At 41.0% G+C, this 22477-nt stretch overlaps 1 protein-coding gene across 4 annotated transcripts in view; it reads left to right on the top strand.

Moving 5' to 3' along the window:
* The window catches only part of srrm3 (serine/arginine repetitive matrix 3), a 417679-nt gene that overhangs the window by 127244 nt on the left and 267958 nt on the right, over positions 1 to 22477 (top strand). The gene's annotated exons all lie outside the window — the stretch shown is intronic.

Genomic DNA, 22477 nt, shown 5'->3' with positions numbered 1-22477 from the left:
TTTAGCTCCAGATACCCAAGGTGAGGAATATCAAGACCGTTAGCAGCTGTTACCCTAAGCCAGCCAGCAGTGGACAACATATCGTCATCCCCTCCATTCAAGTGCTCTCAAAAGAAACGTTCAGTATGATGCTCACTTCACTACCTGTGTCTAATAGACAACGGACAGCAACACCTGATATCTGAAGCTCAACAACAAGACATGTTCCTACGGCACGTTGCAGCACATGGTCACGGGCTGGCTGTACATTATCTGAGTCTGTGAGGTTCCCACAGATTACCCGACTCTCAACAACCTGAAGGCTGTAGGATTCAGGCTCTATGTCATTTGCACTCCGCTTCTGTGGGCAATTCTTTGCTCCATGCCCTCCCACCTGACACTCGAAAGACATTGGTTGCCCATCCTCTGTGAACCTAGGCTGGAACTTGGGTCCGCTGCTAGCAGCATGTGTAACACCTCTCTGTACAGCAAGGTCATTCACTGCTCGGGTCAACTCACTAATGGCTTTGTCCTGCTCTGTGACCACTTTACGGACATCATCTGGAGTGACAGACTTAGATTCCTGAGCTTTAAGAGTTGAGCACTGTGCCATACTTTGACTTCACAGTCTTTGCATTTCCTGAGGACTCTTCTAAATACCACAGACAAGCCTCCTCTCGTACTTCTATCGTCAAAGACTCAGGGTTGTTCTGCGCGAATCTGTGGGGCTCCCTTCTAGGAGAAGGATCTCTGAGCACCCCCCTCTTATTGGCCACAGCATCAGGCGAACACTTCAGCAGCAAGTTAAGAGCTTGGGCTAGGACATGTGAAAACTCTTACATTTTCACCCTCATGCTGTTGCAACTACAAAACCTATACAACAGCTGGGGTTCACTACAGTTGTCTTTAGAAGCTTCCCTGAGATAGGTGAACAAGTCATCAGCCTGGTCTTCCTCAACATTGCTGTGTATGCGTGCTTCTTCCAGAGCTGCACCCCTGAGCAGTGACCAAACAAAATCAGACTGATCCTGGTCAGACTGATTTCTAGCAGGAAGCACCCATTCGACTTCTTCAATGAAGTCATCAACAGACCTCCATCTTTCTCAACAGCCCATATAAATGGAGCAATGTGTCTCTCCCTGGGGACATTTGCTTAATTTATCTACAGTTTCTTCATACCTACTATGCAACCCTCTAATTTGTTCATTCAAATTAGGTTCAGTTTGCTCATCCTCTAAATATATATTAGGAAAACTCAAGGCTTTAAAGTCTCTACCATAAGCCTGGAAAAGGGGTTACTGACGTCTTCTGCAGAAAACACGATGACTTCACCGCCGCAGTTGCTCTGGATCACCGTCACAGTTCTACATCCTGGCATCAGTCCCGATGTCGCAGCCCGGTCTCAAGGCTCTACCACAGTCTGCATTCGACAACCAGCTCTCCTTCCGTCCCACAGGAATGGTTGGCCTGTTCTGCACCACTACCATATTGTGCATTGTGCTGAATGCAAAAAAAAACCCTAATCTGGCTTGGAATTACCCCACTCCTGGGAAAAATACACACTCAGGACATCAAATACTTTTTCAGGTCTTTAATTCCTTTATCTGTTTTAGATGTTTTAATGCAGAAAGAGGGTATCAAAATAAAAATAACAAAATGAATTTTAAATAGCAGTTCCTGCTGTTACAGTCTCAGCTTAATTTTGTTCCACACACTTGTGTATCAACTAGTTACGTATACAGTATGAGAATAAATAAAACCAACACTGTAGTGGTAATTTAAAAAAAAACAACAGAAACATTACAATCCCACCAACCCTGTAACTTAGATACAACATCGAAAATAAAAGCAAATGCATCTCCACTTTGGCACATACGTGCTTAACTTCCAAACACGTATAGGCTGGACCCTGAAATGAGTTCTCCTCATGAAGAGGTTAACACATTTACATTACTCTGTTATATTCACATTCCGTCATGAAACAATAAAGTAAGACAAAACTAAACCTACAATATATCGCCTTGTAGTTAAAATCACTGGAAAGACTGACCTACTGGGCCAATAAGGAACTTCGCTCAACCACGCTATCCAGTGCCAATACTTCACTCACGAAAATCTAAAGCATCCACATGTAAAGGATGTCAGATTACTGATTTTCCAGATTTACAAACAAGTATAAATGAATTTGCATGGATATTATCAAATATTATTCACCTTTCCTCACCATATGTCCATACTCAACACTTTCTAGAACATCGTAACTCCTCTTTTTACTCCGCACATGCATAATTATGTCACTGTTTTCTCTTAAAGGCACAGACAGTGGTTTTAGGATTACCAGGGTAAATGCATAAGTGCACTTTAAGAATAAAAAATAATATTCAATGGTCACCTGGTTACAAGTCATTCATCACTTTCTATTCTTCCATATGTGGATCTTACCAAATTATCTAAAGCAATCATAAAAAGTGGGAAGCTATTGATCCCAGGGGATCATGGGTTTGCGCCTCTGGTGGACTGTGTCCTCTCCAGGGCACAAGCCTGGGTGGGAAGATTTGAAGAACCACTATTGCCCATGCAGCAGGTTCCCCCTTTCCATGTCACAGATGTAGTCCAAGGGAAGGGCAAGTGCCGATACAACTTGGCATCAGTGGCGTTGCAGAGGTTGCCAGAGTGAAGTTGTAAACATCAAACTGCCTTAGGGACCCCGGCTCCGGATTTCTTCCTCGGGGTTTACTCCCGAAGCCTTTCCCATGGGTGGGTATGGCCGCAGGGCAGCAGAGGTTTAAAATCAGAGATTTCCTTCTTCTAGGCGGGCTGCCATCCAAAGCCGATGAGCCCCACCTGCCCGAAGAAAAAACAACCATACACAATGTAAGTGTGGCAGTGAAATTTTTGACCAATTTGTGAACATCTATAATCTAGAATATTAAATTCCCAGCCTCGAAACTCATTATTTTTATGAACCTGATAGTGAAAAACTTATCAGTGCAGTAGGGCTCCAGGGGCCAGGTCACTATTATGATGTAAGTATTATTAGGAGCATAGTTTATGAAGATTAATAAGGGGAAAAATTTACAGACTTTTAAAATTATGCATTCTATACAGATTTGTATTGAAACAGATCTTTATTAGTTGAAAATGCAGGATCTTTAACAGGAGAAATTTGACAAGATTGGAGGAGGTAAGAAAAAAGACAGTAAATCAATGATTAGCTTTTTGAGTAGTTAAGCAATAAAGAATATATTGTTTGATATGTATGTAATAGATGATATCTATGTAATAGACTGTTTGATACTTTTGCATGCATTTTTCTAATGCTTCCTTGTGATTTTATCTGTTTTTTTGTATTCACATTTTCTAAAAGCCTAGCTGATGAACTTTCACAGTAAGCAAACAACTTTATTGGATTTATTACTTGAATATGAAGATTTGGGTACTGGAGAAATTATTATCTCTTCACTAACCCAATAAGAAATGGATATTTCCCACCTATTCAATATGTTGTTATAATGTGTGACTGCTAGAGCCATTTATCATCGGCATTCCAGATATTGGCTAGATGGAGGCTGCAGTCCACTGACAAGGCCTTTAGAGATAAGCTTGTTCTGTATGTTTGCACTCAGTAATAAGGCCATAAGAATATAGGAGTGGAAATACGTAACTAGGCTTCTCCAACCTACCCCACCATTCAAACTAATGTGAGGCTGATCTGCTACAGGTCTCCTTTCCTCTTCTGCGCCAGTTCCACAAGGTCTTCAGTTCCTGACCTTTCAAACATTTATCCATTTCCTCCTTAAATATCTCCCAAGATCTCGATGCAGCACACACGGCCTCTCCAGTGAAATGATACCGTATTTGTTAAATAGGGGCTGTGCACAATTCTGATTTGATGGAGGCAGACGTGAGAAGCACGGGGGAACATCTGGAGAAACTTCTGAAATGCCTGGTTCGCTGCTGCTGCTACTGTGCGATTGAGAATCTTCAGAGGGAAGGCCCCAAATCCTCGGCTTTTCCTGTTGCTGGCGGCTGGGGCTGGGGTCGAAGCGCTCGACAGAGACGGTGCTCGGTGCTCAGTGTCGGAGGGCTGGTTGGAGGCTCAAAGTTTTCGGACAACTCAGAGTCGGACTGTGGTCGGGTGTTTCCAGGATGCTGCATCGGCAAGCTTGCGGCACTGGAAGCTCATGGCAGGGAGAGTTTTCTTCCTTCTCCCATCTGCGTGAGATGATGGGACTTTCAAGAGACTTCGAACTTTTTTTTACCGTGCCCATGGCCTGTTCTTCATCAAGTTACGGTATTGTTTTTCATTGTTGTAACTATATGTTATAATTATGTGGTTTTTGTCAGTTTTTCAGTCAGTTTGTCTTGTGTTTCTGTGATATCATTCTGGAGAAACGTTGTATCATTTCTTAATGCATGCATTACTAAATGACAATAAAAGAGGACTGCGTGTCCTCATAATCTAATCTAATCTAATCTAATCTGATGATCTATGTAGTGGTAGCTAATAAGATATCCCTATGCTACTCCCAGATGGGAGGACTTCACATACTGTACAAGCAGGGTTATCAATAAAGTTCAGTTGAATATTGTGCGAGGCTGATGATTTGGTGTGTGTGCTGCACTATCCCTCACAATGAACACAATCTTGTCTCTACAACACTTCAGAACAGAGAATTCCAGAGGTTCATCACCCACTGCAAAAAGAAAATGATAAAACTTGATGAATTTGAGCTATTTTATCATTGCATTTCATTACATTCATCAAATGCTTATATGCATTGTTATTGGAATGGGTGAAAATTAACGGTGATGTGAACATATCCAGTACTGTGCTTAATGAATTTTTATTTGGGTTGTAGTCCTCTCCTCTTTAAGGGGAATGATGATAAGATCAATTACTAATGAAAATGCCCTGAGGTAATTGTGTTTCAATAATTCTTACCAAAAAAAATTCTGAACAAATTCTAATCTACTTACTGTTCATCTAAGCTTTGCATTTTAGCAAAAATCACATTTCAATAATCACATTGCATTACTCAGGATTATTTTTGAAGATTTATTTCATCACCAGCTGTAAACATTGGAATTTATAAATTTAAAAGCCAAGCCTCAAAGTAATGCCAGTGGACAAATTGTGTTTGGCAGTGATCTGAGCGTTTGCTCAGAGAGCAGTAAACATCATTTAACCTACATGCACATGCCACTATCTATTTAAGCTCAGTCCTTTCCTTTGTCCCTGTTGTTCTGCAAATGATTGTCCACAGTTATCATTTTGAAAGATAAAACTGAATCTGGCTCCCTTGTCATTTCAAATAATCCAATGCAAATCATAAATACATTTTTAAAAAACACAAAGATTTGTAAACCACCAGTGCTAGTAAGGATTAAGCCAGCCTTTTGATTTTTAAACCTTGACCTAGTCTATTCATGATAGTTTAGAGTCAAATCCAAACTATGTTAGGTGACTCTAATAAGGGTAAAAATAACTATCATCACAGAAAAAGAGATGAATAATGTATGGGGAATGGACATGAATATGAAATTCCTGGATAGCTATATCACAGTGCCAGGAGAGAAAGTCACAGCAAAAACATTATCTAGTAGTTTCAGTATATAGCAGCAAGCATCTTTCCATCATGGTTATGTAGAATTATTCTCACAAGTAGGTCAAATTTACCCATTATCTCAATTTGAATTTTCTTTCTGGAGTCTCTCATATCAATAGTGAAACCATACACTTCATCTTCTATGCTATGGTTCCCCAATGTCTTCCAAACATTGCTGTTGCCATAGCAGTTTTTGTCAAAAAGACTTTTTAATGAGGTCCAAATGTTATACCCAAAATTTGGCTCTTATCACCTTAAATACATCTAATGGAAGAACCCAGAGAAATAGCACTATTGCAGTAATATAGACTATTTGATCAGGCACACTAAAAAAAGACCTTCCCAAGGGCAACAGAAATCACTTACAGATGACTGTCCGATGTTTGCCTGCAGCCGTGTACAGATAAACAGGAGATGGTCTCAAGCCAATCGGTTGGTGGCGTCCTGATATAACAAGGCATGACTTGTTGTTAACCATGAGTTCAAGTCCCACCAATCTTGGCTACTAAACAAGATTAACACTTCAATGCATTACTTATAGAATTGGCAATACTGTAGCAGATGTACAGGTTATTAGATGAAATGACATTGTCTACTCTATCTGTTCAAGGTGCTACAGTGCTGATAAAAAAAATGTGCAGTACTTTGTGGGCAATAATAAACATAATAAATTTTGCTCATGCTGGAATTCTCGAGAGCAAGACTCGCAAAATGCTAGAGGAACTCAACAATTCAGGCAGCACCGATGAAGGGGAATGAACAATTGACGTTTTGGGCGAAGAATGACCTGATGCAGGATCTCCACCTGAAACATCAACTGTGTATTCCTCTCCATGGATGCTGCCTGATTTGCTCAGCATTTTATGTGTGTTGCTCAGTGGTAATAAAGTACATTGGGACACCCAAAGGCTTGAAAATGTGTGTCTTAATTAACATAAATTTTACTTCTCTGTTTGTATAGGGATATTTGCATCTCCAATACTTTAAGGCAGGTAGCCAATTAAACTACAATCTCATAGCCTGAACAGTGTTTCAGGGTAATTGGCCAAATAGTATGTCACCTCAAAATACACAGAGTGATTTCGTGCAATATAACACAAAATATGGCTAATCACTCTGACATAGTTGAAGTTGTTTTCAATAAACCTGAACAGTACTTTAAACTACTATCATTTTAAAACTAAAAAAAACATTTTCCAATTATCTATGGGATACTTTTGAAATAAAAATAGAAAATGCTGGAAACATTCAAATCAGGAAGGATGGAGAAGAATTTAAATCAATAACCTTGAGTTTTAAAATATTAACAGTTTCTGTTTGGTTTGATGCTGCTGATTACTTTCTGCATTTTTAGTTTTTTTATTATTTTTCTTTCTCAATAACCACTAGTTATGTAAAATAACCCAGTAAGAAATAGAATTATAGAGTCATTGAAAGGAACAGCAGAGAAACAGGCCCTTCAACCCATCTAGTCCATCCCAAGCCATTTAAACTGCCCACTCCCAATGACCTGTACCAGGACCAGAGCCTTCCATACCCTCCACGTGCGTATCTGAAATTTCTCTTAAATGTTGAAATCAATCTTGCATGCATCATCTTGCATGAATCTCATAGAATTTTTTGAGGATGTAACTAGTAGAGTGGATAGGAGAGAACCAGTGGATGTGGTATATTTGGATTTTCAAAAGGCTTTTGACAAGGTCCCACACAGGAGATTAGTGTGCAAACTTAAAGCACACGGTATTGGGGGTAAGGTATTGGTGTGGGTGGAGAATTGGTTAGCAGACAGGAAGCAAAGAGTGGGAATAAACGGGACCTTTTCAGAATGGCAGGCAGTGACTAGTGGGGTACCGCAAGGCTCAGTGCTGGGACCCCAGTTGTTTACAATATATATTAATGACTTAGATGAGGGAATTAAATGCAGCATCTCCAAGTTTGCGGATGACACGAAGCTGGGTGGCAGTGTTAGCAGTGAGAAGGATGCTAAGAGGATGCAGGGTGACTTGGATAGGTTGGGTGAGTGGGCAAATTCATGGCAGATGCAATTTAATGTGGATAAATGTGAAGTTATCCACTTTGGTGGCAAAAATAGGAAAACAGATTATTATCTGAATGGTGGCCGATTAGGAAAAGGGGAGGTGCAACGAGACCTAGGTGTCATTATACACCAGTCATTGAAAGTGGGCATGCAGGTACAGCAGGTGGTGAAAAAGGCGAATGGTTTGCTGACATTTATAGTGAGAGGATTTGAGTACAGGAGCAGGGAGGTACTACTGCAGTTGTACAAGGCCTTGGTGAGACCACACCTGGAGTATTATGTGCAGTTTTGGTCCCCTAATCTGAGGAAAGACATCTTTGCCATAGAGGGAGTACAAAGAAGGTTCACCAGATTGATTCCTGGGATGGCAGGACTTTCATATGAAGAAAGACTGGATGAACTGGGCTTGTACTCGTTGGAATTTAGAAGATTGAGCGGGGATCTGATTGAAACGTATAAGATCCTAAAGGGATTGGACAGGCTAGATGCAGGAAGATTGTTCCCAATGTTGGGGAAGTCCAGAACGAGGGGCCACAGTTTGAGGATAGAGGGGAAGCCTTTTAGAACCGAGATTAGGAAAAACTTCTTCACACAGAGAGTGGTGAATCTGTGGAATTCTCTGCCACAGCAAACTGTTGAGGCCAGTTCATTGGCTATATTTAAGAGGGAGTTAGATATGGCCCTTGTGGCTATGGGGGTCAGGGGGTATGGAGGGAAGGCTGGGGCGGGGTTCTGAGTTGGATGATCAGCCATGATCATAATAAATGGCGGTGCAGGCTCGAAGGGCCGAATGGCCTACTCCTGCACCTATTTTCTATGTTTCTATGTTTCTATTTGTGCTAGCAGCTTATTCCACACTCTCATGACCCTCTGAGTGAAGAAGTTTCCCCTTATATTCCCCTTAAACATCTCACCTTTCACCCTTAACCCATGACCTCTAGTTATAGCCTCACCCAAACTCAGTGTAAAAAGCTTGCTTGCATTTATCCTATCTAAATGATTAATGTAACATGAAGATATCCTCAGCAAATAAGCTCCTCAATTTTCTTTTGGTGAGGCAATACTCTTTCCTACAACGAAGGTGCTATTTCCACAGGCTCTTTGTTAAGCTGTTTCTTCAATTATTGTAGAAGCCTATGTTGCCAGTCTTTGTGTCAACTTCTTTTTCCCCACATTACTACACTGATACTTAAAATTAACAGTCTAATTGCTCCTTTCAAAGCACCTTGTGGGCTAAACATTTAAGTGCACTTTCATCTTCAGTTGTTTACCAATCCCTTGAAGAATCAGCTGCCAACATTGTGCTGTTACGTGTTTAAAGCCTGGAAAGACCCGTGAGGGTATGCACGTAACAGGGTGAGATTTTTGTTGCTATTGACTGAATAACATAATTTGACACAAGATCAAGAATCAACCTTGGAGAGGAAGCAAGAGACCTGGTTAGGGAACATTCCTTATACTGCAAATTTGTACAAATGACAGTTTGCCACTCAAAAGTGGATAAATTTATACTGAACAGCTCAGTGAACCTCAAGGTGTGAGTTGAGTCTCAATTCTATAAATAGCAAAGCATCCACTTGAATATATGATATATATTGATTCTGACAGTGAGCTGCCTCTTTGTGGTAACAGATAACCTCTTGTCAAAGTTGTAGAGATGCATCTACCTCACAAGATAGTTCATTATAAATTAAAAACATCTTGAATACTTAAATAACCCTGATCCTTTCTTTATCTTCCAGTATAAAACCAAAATAAAACTAAATAAATCAAACGAGTAATAGCTGGGTAACATCTCCAAGCTGTCAGACTGATTTGTGCTGTGCCCTGTGCCCTGCTCCCTACATTTCAACACCTGTGTTCTCAGCAGTGGTATTGATGCTGTCAGGAACGGAGCATAAGTGATGAAGCTAATGTCCCTGTAAATGGTGGCACCATGTGATGGTGCTACATCATTTTACCATAAAGAATAAAGGTCAGTCTAACCTTGAGTGTGTCTGAAATTGTGTGAAGAACTTCTATTCTAACCTACACTGGCCACACTGTGCCAAACACTGATCCTACATTTAGCTTTCATTATCATTGGCATCAGTGAATCATCTGTTCTCTGATCTCAGCTTTGAAATAGTCTTTAGGAACGTAGATATGTGTCTCAACTCAGGATAGATGCTGAAGGAACATGACACTCATTGGCATGAATTAAATAAATATCAGTAATACCTTGAATGTTTTCCATCCTACAATTTTCATAAGACATAAATGGTAACCATCACCTGGCTTTTAGAATCAATGTTAAAATCAAGTGCGCCAAAGCAAGCAAGTAGAGCTGACACTTCATGTCAGCAGCAGGTTCTGAATTGCTCATTTGGTGTAACCTAATAGGCATACAGCAGATTGCTGTCAGTTTTGAATTAGGAATACATGGACCTCCTTTCATTGGATCAAGCCTTTCTCTATCTACGTCTATATGGTAGCTGACATGCAATAGTCACTTAAGAACTTAGAATGAGTTTAGTTAACCACAGATCCAAACTTCCAACAACTAACTTGAAATACTAGATGTCTTCTAATGGGTTTCAGTGCAGTGCTTTGGAGATTATCTAATAGAATCTCAAAAGATTCTGAGTTGCAAGTGCTGAAATCCAAGGGGATTATTTAACCGTTTAAGAGAAGGATTTAACCCTTGCTAGGGCTGGAGGACTTTTTATTGGAACGTTCTTTCGTAGATGGAATACAGACTTTGATAATAAATTTACTTTGAACTTTGGCTTTGAACTAAATGATTTCATCCACCTCTGGAAACATTCTCCAACCAGAAAGGAGATCGCTGAAAAGCAGAAGCAGAAAGTAGGACACTGGACCCTGCAAACTGAATACTGTAATTACACGGTTCTTCAGCAAACATGAGCTTTTTCTCTACATATTATTCAGATCCGATAATTAATAAGTGCTGTGCTCCCAGGTCACAGTAACAAGCGAACTATGCTTTGGATCCCAATGCAGTTATTTACCGGAGACTAAAAAAAACATGCTGAAAAATTCCTCAAGCAAAGACAAGTCATTTTTCATCTCCTGCTTATCTGCAGTGCTTTGCTTATCTTGCATTCATAGCTTCAGTTCCAGTACTTTTTATTTGTTTCTTTGCTTGTGCCAAGAACTCCATCATGTGGCGAACTGCAGTGTTCTGCACCCAAGTGTTTTATAGATACAGTCCTTCATTATATGCTGCAAACACTGCTGATAAATGATTGTTAGATATCTGCAAAAGACACCTCTTTGGTAATATTAGCCACTTTGTAAGCATTACAGAACATCAGTATATTTGGAGTAGATTGGGATAAGAATTGCTTTTTGCTAAACCAAATGAAACTTTTCCACTTCGGTGGCACATACAGTAAAATGCTGATAAAGTTCAGCATTGGTTCACCAAGGACAGATTACTGTCCACTCTGGGATCCTGATTCACAGGCTCCTTTGAACACATTGGGGCCCTGGTTACAGTGCTCCTTTTAACATACAGAGCCCCTGGCTCCCATGCTCCCTCAATCAGACACCGGGTCTCAATTCCTCTTTAACACATTGAGGCTCTGGTTTCCATGCTCCACTTAAATTTAACAGGTCTGCTAGAGAAATTATTATACTGTATGGCATCATAATGCCAGCTGGTGGCGTAGTGGCATCAGTGCCGGACTTTGGAGCGAAGGCTCCTGAGTTCGAATCCAGCCAGCTCCCTTGCACGCTTTTCATCCGTGCTGGGTTGAGCGTCGAGCTAGCAACTCGGCCTCGTAAAAATAAGAAAGTCTTCTAAAAAAAAACACTGTCATGATGGTGTCCTGATGACTTCACTCGGAGTTCAGGGCTTTCTTCTTCTTCTATAACATCATAATAAAGTGAAATTGAAGTGTGTTGGAGGATTAATTGATATAATACCCAATAATTTGGAAAAGCTGCCAGTGCAGGACCTGCAATCATTCCAGATTAACAGAGTTTCACTGTATGTAGATTTTAAAGCACAAGTAAACTGCAGGTACAGGAAATCCAAGCTACAATTTGAAAATGTGATAAATAACAATCAGACTTCATCAAGGGATGTGAATTAGTTAACATTTCAGGTCTTTGGATTCTGTTGGGATTGAAGGGGTGTTACAGTTACCAGTGCAATGGCATATCTGTCCTCTTGCAACATGATACAGTATTGCCCCTTGAATGCAAAACTGGATCTCCTAGATGTTTTTATTGTATTTCTCATGGAGTAATTGGGAGGAATGACACAGGTAGGCTCCTGCGTAATGAAGAATGTATATGTGTGTGCCAAGGCAGAGAAAAGGTACAATACTTATCCAATTAAAAGATATTACATTACAGAACTCAGCGCTTTCACCAAGTCCTGCTGCCATTGGTATCAACTGTAATTTTTATTACACAATATTCTCTAGTCTTTCCCATACTTCTGTGATTTAAAGGAAAGAGCAAATACATCATACTGCAGTGAATAGGTTTTCAATGATCTACCTAATCAGCCCAAAGCCAAAATCCAATTTGGCAAATGGTAACACTGGAAGTACACATCAGATCATATGACCTCTTAATGCAAGATTCATTACTCAAGTAAGTGAATGTTCTGAGGAAGAGCTCAAAGTGGAATATTAATCTTTCTGAGAAGTAGATTGATTACTGTTTTTCTTTTAACCTTTTGGAGTGCTAGTTTAAGCAGTTCCAGTTTTACCACTTGGATTTAGGCTTTGCAGTATAACACAGATAATTATGGAATTATAATTTTAGAAGGAAAGACAGAAAGGCTATTACTACTTGGTGCTAAAATAGCTTGTGTTGATGTACAAAGGAATTTGGGTGCTCCTGTGAGCCAGGCACTGAAAGAAAATATGCAGGTACCAAGAACAATCAATAAGGCAAATAACATGGTGACTTTCACAGCTCGAGGATTTTCAGTACACAAGCAGCCAGATCCCTCATGACAACACACTTGGAATATTTTGTGCAATTTGGATCTCCGTAAGGACATACTTGCCAGAGACAGGGTGTTATGAGAGTTCAGCAGACCGATTTCTTGGATAGCATGATGGAAGAGATTAGGTTGACTAGGCTCATATTTATGAGAACTGAGAAGAATGAAAGGGGATACAGTCATAGAGTACTACAGCATAGACATAAGACCATGCAACCTGGTCTTCTGCTGAATCCCATCTACCTGAGCATGGAATAAAGTCCACCATAACCCTTTCATCCACGCACCTCTCCTATTTTGGAATGTAAAACTTAACCGTTTTGCAATCTTCACTGGGCTATCGCCTGATCTCTCTCCAATTCTACAGCCATAATTCCCAACTCCACCCCACCAATGCCTCACCTATTACCCACTATTAATATCTAATGCAGGCTTCCCACCTCTTGCCTTCATAGCCAACCAAAAATGCCTGCTGATCCTTGGCCCAACCTAACCCTTGAGTTCCAGTCCCCATTGGTTTGAGACACACCCTCCTCAACAACCACCCCACCCCACCCTCAGGCCAATCTCCCCAGTGATCCAGACCTGGGTCCACAACTTGCCTGATTTCATTCACATGATCAGCAATAGTTATCACATTCTGCAGCAAACATTATCTTGAACCGATAGAGTTTTGAAATGGCAACTCCTTACAGAAAAGAAAACATTAATTTCTCCAAATGCATCCCTTTAATGGCACTGTTCAATTATTAAAACAAAATTAGTGATGGGATTTACATCTAATATTATTGCAACAGATATTTAATGCCATAAATTTGTAAAATCCCCTCTGGGTGCTACTTCCAAGTATGCTGTTTCAGAATAGATTTCTGCTACAACACCTGACATGGATTTCAAGTAATTATATAATAAGACCATAAGACATAGGAGCAGAATTAGATCATTCAGTGCATCAAATCAAAATAAAGTATTCCAAACCATTACTTATCATATTCATGCAGTCTCTATATTACAAGAAAGAAATTCTTCCTTTTCATTTAAACATTCTTCATTCATTTTCATTTAGTGTTTATGCAGAAAACATTTATTTTAAATACCTTCTTTCATCTAATTACTTGCACAATTTCCTCATGTTTGAACTTCCTATTCTCAACATCTCCACCCCGTCTCATCCAGTCTTAGATGCAGAGAGAGAATGAATGGGAAAACTCAGTGCAAGCCAGGGGTCACATGTGGTACCTTCCTTGCTAGTTAATCAAATTTCAGGAACACACAGCATTTATTTTTAAATACAATTAGGTCAAGGTCATTAGTCATTCATGGAACTGGCAAACCATCTTCACATAGTTTGATCTGTGGAAGGCAATGTCATTAGCACCGGTAGATAATTAACTAAGATTGCATTGGAAATTATAACACTTGGTGTGGATTAATTGTACTCTCTCTTCTATTCTCCAAATTCCTAATTCAGCTGTAGCTTCTGCAGTCATACCTTAGAGAGCTTACATTTCATAAACTCAGACAGATAAATGGCAATGAAATTCAGTACCAATCCTGAGAGGTTTGTCTATTAAAAAGCTTTCCCCAGTCCAAACAAGCACATGCAAAGCTTGAAAATTGCAAGTGAGAAATTCATTCGATCAACTCCAGTTAAAAAAGTCAACTGTTTACCCTTTTCTACAGGTGCTGCCTGACCTGCTGAGATTCTCCCAATTGTGAGTGTGTTGCTTCTGTAGATCAGCATCTGCAAATTTACTCTTGTTTATTTTTGAAATGGCACTTTGGTTCCGCCAGAACTTTCTATTGTCGCAATAATTAAACTTCTCCAAATATCTTTAGCAGTAATTTTTCTAATTCACTTTTCTGTAATGAAACAATAGTTTTTGTGAGCTCACAGAACTAACAAGCTTTTATGATGATACGATCTTTTAAGAGACTTCTGGACAGGTACACGGAGCTCAGAAAAATAGAGGGCTATGGGTAACCCTAGGTAATTTCTAAGGTAAGGACATGTTCGACACAGCTTTGTGGCCGAAGGACCTGTATTGTGCTGTAGGTTTTCTGTTTCTGTTTCTCCTGAGCTTTGTCTTTTAAAGGGCCAACAACTCCAACTATATTCTTTAACTTCACCGAGATCCCAATCAACAGCATGTATCCCTTGACAGGTTCACCCCTGGAGATAACTGTCATTGTCACTCTCGGGTTCGTAGCTTTTTAACCCTCCAGACTAATACTTCTAATCTTTGTCACGGTCTGCTGATAACTTACTTACAAACAGAAGGAGGCCATTTGGCCAATTGAGTCCATACTGGCTCCCATCTTTTGGATATCTTTTAGGCACCCGGTGGAATCCCTCCTGGTCACAGGGGAAATGGGCATACTCATCACGGACAGCAGCCAAAGACAAGATAAATCTAAATGTCTAGGGCTGTGAGACAGCAGCTCTAACTGCTATTTCACTGTGATGCACAAGTAACCCAAACCCTTTGCTCTTTAAAAGGGCACTTCATCATCTTTTCCATCAACCAATAGAAGCAGGAAGAGCAGACAGATATTTGCCAGTATATCAGGCTTCCCGAAGTGCATACATTGCAGCATCCATTCATTCAATAGCGACCCTCAGAAACTAGAAGGGTCATGGTTTGTCCTTGTAAGAGGTGGCTTCAGAAATCATACTTCTTGTACATTCATAATCAAGCAAGCCTGTGATATATCAATGCAGTACAATTGCAGTTTTCTCTCTAAAAAAGAACAGCAATAGGATCACCAAACAAACTGTTTTAATGCCAAGAAAAATGAATGGAATAGACCTCTATTTCTCTTTGACGACCGCCCCCCCCCCCGAAAATGTTTAATCCTTGCACATAATCATCAGAGACATATACAACAAAAGAAAGTACTTTAAAAGATCCAATAAGCAACATACCGAGACTTCCCAGCTGGTAATGTTTGTGTTCTTCAACACAAAGAATAATACTAGTTGGAAATGAGGCTGCCACAGATTTCTTGGTTTCTCAGGAACCTCCTTTTGAAGTGGTCCTTTGTGATGAAAAATCACTTACTTCCACTCATGCTGAGTAGGTTCTGAGTGAACCAGTGAGGCCTATATAGTCTGAAGCCTTTCCAGGAGGGTTTCAACTAGCAGAGCTGGTCGATGGGTGTGGTAACTTCTACTTTGAAAAAGGCACACTTGACAACTTCATGCCAAAGAAACAACCTTATCTCGAACTTCAAAATCATTATGTATATATAGAGGCTTTCACAACCCCATCGGCATGGCGAGACGCTATATACAGAGCACACCAGAAGTAAAAAGGAACGGAAGTAAAACCCCCCCATTATCCTAGTCAGTATTAACTTACTTTTAATAATGCTCACATTACAACAATGGGAACCATCAACACATGGAGTTGTTAACAAGAAGGTAGAGGTGAAGATCAAGTGAGTCTGGAAGAAAGGGCAGGTAGGGCTAGTTAATGAACACAGTGGGGGCGATGAACTGAAGCAAGCAGGCAAACAGGTGAACTAGAGCCTGGGTCAGTACATCGAACTATGTTGTCATGCCTAATTCAGAGACTTGGTTGAGAGAAGGGCAGCTAAGCAGTAAAAGGAACAGGGTAGTTGAAGTGGGTGATAATCTAGAGCATGTTGATTTCAAGAAGAAGGAGGTGTAAGGCTCTTAAAGAACACTAGGGTAGATAAGTGACTAGGGTCTCTTGGGATCTATCGGATGGTATTGAGAGGGGTAAAAGGAGAATGTCATACAATGTATGGAAACAGACCCTTCAGTCCAAATCATCCATGACAACTGTGTTGCCCAGCAAGCTCGTCCTGTGTGCCCATGTTTAGCCAAAGTCCCTGTAAGGCTATGTTATCTATGTACTTATCTAGATGGTTCTTAAGTGTTGCTAGTGCACCTGCTTCAACCAGTTTCAAATATCATCACCAGTTGCAGTTCCTTTTAAATCACTCATCTCTGATTTTAAACCTATGCCTTCCTGTTTCTACCATCCTCTTCTGGGAAATAAAGGCACTGTTCTTTCACCCCGTCTATGTCCCTCATGATCTACTATACCTCTAATCTGTCGCCCCTCAATGTCCTACGTTCCAGGGAATAAAGTCCTTGTCTATACAACCTCTTCTTGTAACTCAAGCCTCCAAATCCAGATAAGTCTTTTCTACACTCTTTCTAAGTAAGTAACTTCTTTCCTATATCAGGGTGACCAAAACTGTACATAAAGCTTCAAGTGCAACCTCACCAACTGTACATCTTTTTAACTGCAACATAACTTTACAACTGCTATTCTCAATGCTCTGACTGATAAAAGCCAGCTAGCCAAAGAGCTTCTTCACCATCTTATCAACTTGTGACACTGCTTTCAGCAAACATTGCACAAGCAGTTCTAGCTCACTCTGTTCTATACCATTCCCCAGGGCCCTGCAATTCACTATGTAGGTCCTACCATGATTTGATCGTCCAGAATGAATTATCTCACTTTCATTTGGATTGAACGCCTTTTAACAATCCCCAGCCCATTTACCTAGCTGATGAAAATGACCATATAATTTTCATAGCCTTCTGCACTGTATACAATACCTTTTGACAAAGATACTTGTGTCCTCTTTAGCCACAGGTGAGGTCCCAGAAGAATGGAGAATTGCCACTGTTGTTCCTCTGTTTAACAACAGTAACTGAGGTAAACTAGGAAATTATAGACCAGTGAGCCCTGCATTAGTGGTTAAGAAATCTGTGAAGATTCTTAAAAGTAGAATCTACTCAGATCTGGAAAAGCATAAATCTATTAGGAATTGTTATCTCGGCTTTGTGCAGGGGTGGGAGTAACCATGCCTTACAAATTTCATTGTTTTTTGAGGGCAGAGCCATGGATGTTGTTTACATGGATTTCAGTAAAGTTTTTGATAAGGTCCCTGATAGATGGTTGGTCCAGGAAAATTGTAGCACATGGGATCCATGGAGACTTGATAGATGTGTTCAAAATCGACTTGGCTATAGAAGAAAGAGGATAGTGGTAGAGAGATGTTATTTCTGACTGAAGGTGTGTGGTCAGTAGTGTTTGGTAAGGATCAGCACTGGGACCTCTGTTGTGATTGATATAAATGGTTAGGATGAAAATGTGGAGAGGCTAGTTAGTAAGTTTGAAGACAAACCAAAGATTGGTGGAATTCTAATAGTGTGTGTGTGTGTGTGTGTGTGTGTGTGTGTGTGTGTGTGTGTGTTGGGGGGGGGGGGTGTTGTCAAAGAACCCAGCAGGGTATAAACTAGTGGAAATGACAGAGGGAGTTTAATCTAGTCATGGGTGTGAAATGTTGCTCTTTGGGCAGTCAAATGTAATTGGAGTAAATACAATAAATTGAAGAGCCTTAGGAGCATAATGTACAGAGGAATCTTTGGGTGCTATGTAAGTACATAAGATTGTGAAAAATGCATACATAATACTTGCCTTCATTGGTTGGGGTGTTGAGTATAAGTCAATAAGTCATATTGGAGCTGTATAAAACATAATAGTTAGTATTGTGGGTAGTTCTAGTCACCGCATTACAAGAAGGCTATGAAGGCTTTGGAGAAGGTGCAGGAGAGGTTCACCAGGATGTTGCTTTAATTAGATAGTCCCAGTCCCTCCCTGTTTCCAGCTTGGTTACATCCTTCCTATTTCTGGATGAGCATAAATGTATATAATATTCCAAGAGTAGTTTCATAAATGTCTTGTATAGTTGTAAAATGATATCCCAACCCTTGTACATAATCCATTGACTGATGTAAACAAGTGTGGCAAACACTTTCTTCACCGCTCTGTCTACCTGTGTCATTTTTTTTCAGGAACTATGCACTTGCACTCCTATTTGTCTGTTCTACAACACTCCACTGAGCCTTAGCCTGTTTGTCTTGCCCTGCTTAATTCATTGAAATGCAACAATCCGCCCTTGTCCTAGTTAAATTCCATCTGCCATTCCTTGAACTACTTTCCCAATTAATCCAGATCTTGTAATCGTAACTAACCATTTTCATTGTCCACTGTACACACATTTTGGTGTCATCTGCAAGCTTACTAAACATGCTAACTGTATTCTCATCTACATGGTTAATATGGATGAGAAACAAGTGGACCCAGCACCACCCCTACGGCACACTAATGATCACAGACCTCCAATCTGAGGAGCAACCCTCCATTACCTCCCTCTAAATCCTTTCACCAAACCAATTTTTTAAATCTAACTATCTAGCTCACCCTGGATTCCATGTGATACAGCTTTTCAGATTAGCCTACAATGCTGGATTTTGTCAAAGGTGTTGTTAAAATTCATGTACACAGCTACCATCCTGCCCTTGTTAATTTTCTTGGTCATCTCTTCAAAAAAATCTCAATGAAGTTCATAAGGTACAATTCCCCATGAAAAAACAGCCATGCTGACAAATTCTAATCAGTGCTAGCCTTTCCAAATGTAGATAGATCTTCTCTCAGAATACCCTCCAACAACTTTCCCATCACTGATGTTAGGCTCACAGCGCTATAGTTCCCTGGCTCGTCCTTGCAACCTTTCTTAAATAAGGACACAACATCAGCCATCCTCCGGTTTTCCAGTACTTCAACCTTGGCTGACGATGGTACATATATCTCTGCCAGAGCCCCAGCAATTTTTTCCCTCATTTATTTCAATGGTTCAATTTAATGTCAAAGAATGTTTACAGTATACACGCAAACAACAGGAATTCTGCAGATGCTGGAAATTCAAGCAACATACATCAAAGCTGCTGGTGAACGCAGCAGGCCAAGCAGCATCTATAGGAAGAGGCGCAGTCGACGTTTCAGGCCGAGACCCTTCGTCAGGACTAAGTGAAGGAAGAGTGAGTAAGGGATTTGAAAGCTGGAGGGGGAGGGGGAGATGCAAAATGATAGGAGAAGACAGGAGGGGGAGGGATAGAGCCGAGAGCTGGACAGGTGATAGGCAAAAGGGGATACGAGAGGATCATGGGACAGGAGGTCCAGGAAGAAAGACAAGGGGGGGGGGTGACCCAGAGGATGGGCAAGAGGTATATTCAGAGGGACAGAGGGAGAAAAAGGAGAGTGAGAGAAAGAATGTGTGTATAAAAATGACTTCTCTAACTTCCGCTAAGGCCCCACCTCCCCCTCGTACCCCATCTGTTACTCATTTTGATGCACACATTCTTTCTCTCACTCTCCTTTTTCTCCCTCTGTCCCTCTGAATATACCTCTTGCCCATCCTCTGGGTCATCCCCCCCCCCCCGGTCTTTCTTCCCGGACCTCCTGTCCCATGATCCTCTCATATCCCTTTTGCCAATCACCTGTCCAGCTCTCGGCTTTATCCCTCCCCCTCCTGTCTTCTCCTATCATTTTGCATCTCCCCCTCCCCCTCCCACTTTCAAATCCCTTACTAACTCTTCCTTCAGTTAGTCCTGACGAAGGGTCTCGGCCTGAAACGTCGACTGCACCTCTTCCTATAGATGCTGCTTGGCCTGCTGCGTTCACCAGCAACTTTGATGTATACAGTATACAACTTGGAATCCTTATTTACTCACAGACATCCAGGAAACAAAGAGAAATAAAAACCCAAAGAAAAAGATTAGAGCCCCAAAGCCCTCCCCACTTCCAACGCACAAGCAGCAGCAAGCGTCAACCCTCCTCCCTCCCCCTTCCCCCCTTGTTCCAGCAAAGAGCATCAGCCCCCTCCTCACCATCACCCACCAAGCAATAGCAAGCCCCCAGAGACTATGATCTACAGACCATCAGCAACTACTGTCCTTCCCAACACTTTGACATCTCAGCAGGCCCTCTCTTTCACTAACGAAGACTCCTGGCTGGTCCCTGTAACCCTTCTTCGATAAGGACACAACATCAGCCATCCTCCAGTCTTCCAGTACTTCAACCATGGCTGACGATGGTACAAATATCTCTGCCAGAGCCCCAGCAATTTCTTCCCTCACGCATTTAGGCATGACATGTATTTAAGTTCAAATATCACTAGGTCATGATGAATTGAAGACAGTCGTTAAGAGATACTTTTTAACGAATGAGTGCAGTGTGAAACTTTTGCAGTACAATGCCTGCAGGAGGAACTCCTGAAAGGTGATTCCTATGACAGGAGGTAGAACCCCACCATCCAGGCTGTGCTCTCTTCTTGCCACTACTATCACACAGGAAGTATATGTAGAAGCCTTAGGTCCCACACCGCCAGGTTCAGGAACATCAGATTCCTGAACCACCATAGATATCTTCACCTCTACTCTGATCTGATTTTACAGCCTAAAGACTGGCTTTCAAGGACTCTTTACAACTGTTGCTTTATTTTATTTGCACAGTTTGTTTCTTTTGCACAATGGTTTTTTTGTTTGAAACAACATTCACTGAAGACGCAGCATTATTATTGATTGCATCTCCATGAGATTTTGTCCCCTTGAAAATCCACGTCCATTTTTAAAAAATAATCTCTTTGGTATATTTTTCATGGAAGGCTGGTTGACTGTTTTATTAGTTTGTAATCAACGTCGATGATTTGCAAAATTGAAAACACACAGCAACAATTGGTGCATAAGTGCATCTCATTTGACTTTGTCAGCAGAGAAAGAAAGGAAATGGATGTTAAGTCTGATATAATTTAGATTGAAAAAATCAATATCTCAAGTTGAAAAATGGTACAAAAATCTACTAATTAATGTCTCTCCCGGTGAGTTTTGCTGGAGTGGAAACTGGCCCCAGTTAACATGGCAAGGACAGTGAAATATGATGAGATTGTTTTCCTGTCTAAATTTTCAGTACTTTTCCCTGGAATCTGAACACACTTGAATTCAGATGGTAGGTTTATCTCCCTATTATGCTAGCCCAGTGAAGTACCCTGTAATGTCTTTTTTTAAATCTCTTTTCTGTTGTCATTTTGCAATTATGTCAAAGTTATGACTCTGTAAATCCAAAACATGGAAAAAAATGAGGAAAATTGATGGCCTCAAAATATGCCCTGCACTAATCTCCATCCTCACATACCTGGTGTAACACACACAAAGTGCTGGAGGAACTCAGCAGGCCAGGCAACATCTGTGGGAAAGAGTACAGCCAACGTTTCGGGCCGAGACCCTTCAGCAGGACTGGAGAAAAAAAGATGAGTGGATTTAAGAGGTGGGGGGAAGGAAGGGAGAAACTAAGGTGATAGTTGAAACTGGGAGGGGAAGGGGGAAGTAAAGAGCTGGGAAGTTGATTGGTGAAAGGGAAACAGGGCTGGAGAAGGGGGAATCTAATAAGAGAGGACAGAAGGCCATGGAAGAAAGAAAAGGTGTGACCTGAGCCACATCTCTTCCATTTTATGCATGTCTGCTCTCACCCCATCCTCCCACAACCCTACCGGGAATAGGGCTCCTCTTATCCTAACCTACCATCCCACCAGCCTCCACGTTCAGCATATAATTCTCCGTAACTTCCCCTTCCTCATCTCCTTCACCAGTTATCATCTCTTTTTCCCTCTCTCACCTTATCTCCTTGTCTGGTCATTGCCTCCCTCTGATGCTTCCCCCACCTTTTCTTTCTTCCATGGTCTTCTGTCCTCTCCTATTAGATTCCCCCTTTTCCAGCCCTGTATCTTATTCACCAATCAACTTCCCAGCTCTTTACTTCACCCCTCTCCCTCCTGGTTTTACCTATCACGTTGAGTTGCTCCCTCCCCTCCCCCCACCTTTTAAATCTACATCTTTTTCTCTCCAGTCCTGCTGAAGGGTCTTGCTACTCTTTTCCATAGATGCTGCCTGACCTGCTGAGTACCTCCACCATTTTGTGTGTTTCTTGAATTTTCAGCACCTGCAGATTTTCTCCTGCTATAATGCAGTTGCATTCGTTTCTTCTGACCAATTTCTTATCCTAT

The sequence above is a fragment of the Mobula hypostoma genome, chromosome 23 (assembly GCF_963921235.1).
Source record: "Mobula hypostoma chromosome 23, sMobHyp1.1, whole genome shotgun sequence".
NCBI lineage: Eukaryota > Metazoa > Chordata > Chondrichthyes > Myliobatiformes > Myliobatidae > Mobula > Mobula hypostoma.
The sequence above is the reverse complement of the archived record's forward strand: the minus strand, read 5'-3'. Positions and strand labels throughout refer to the sequence as shown.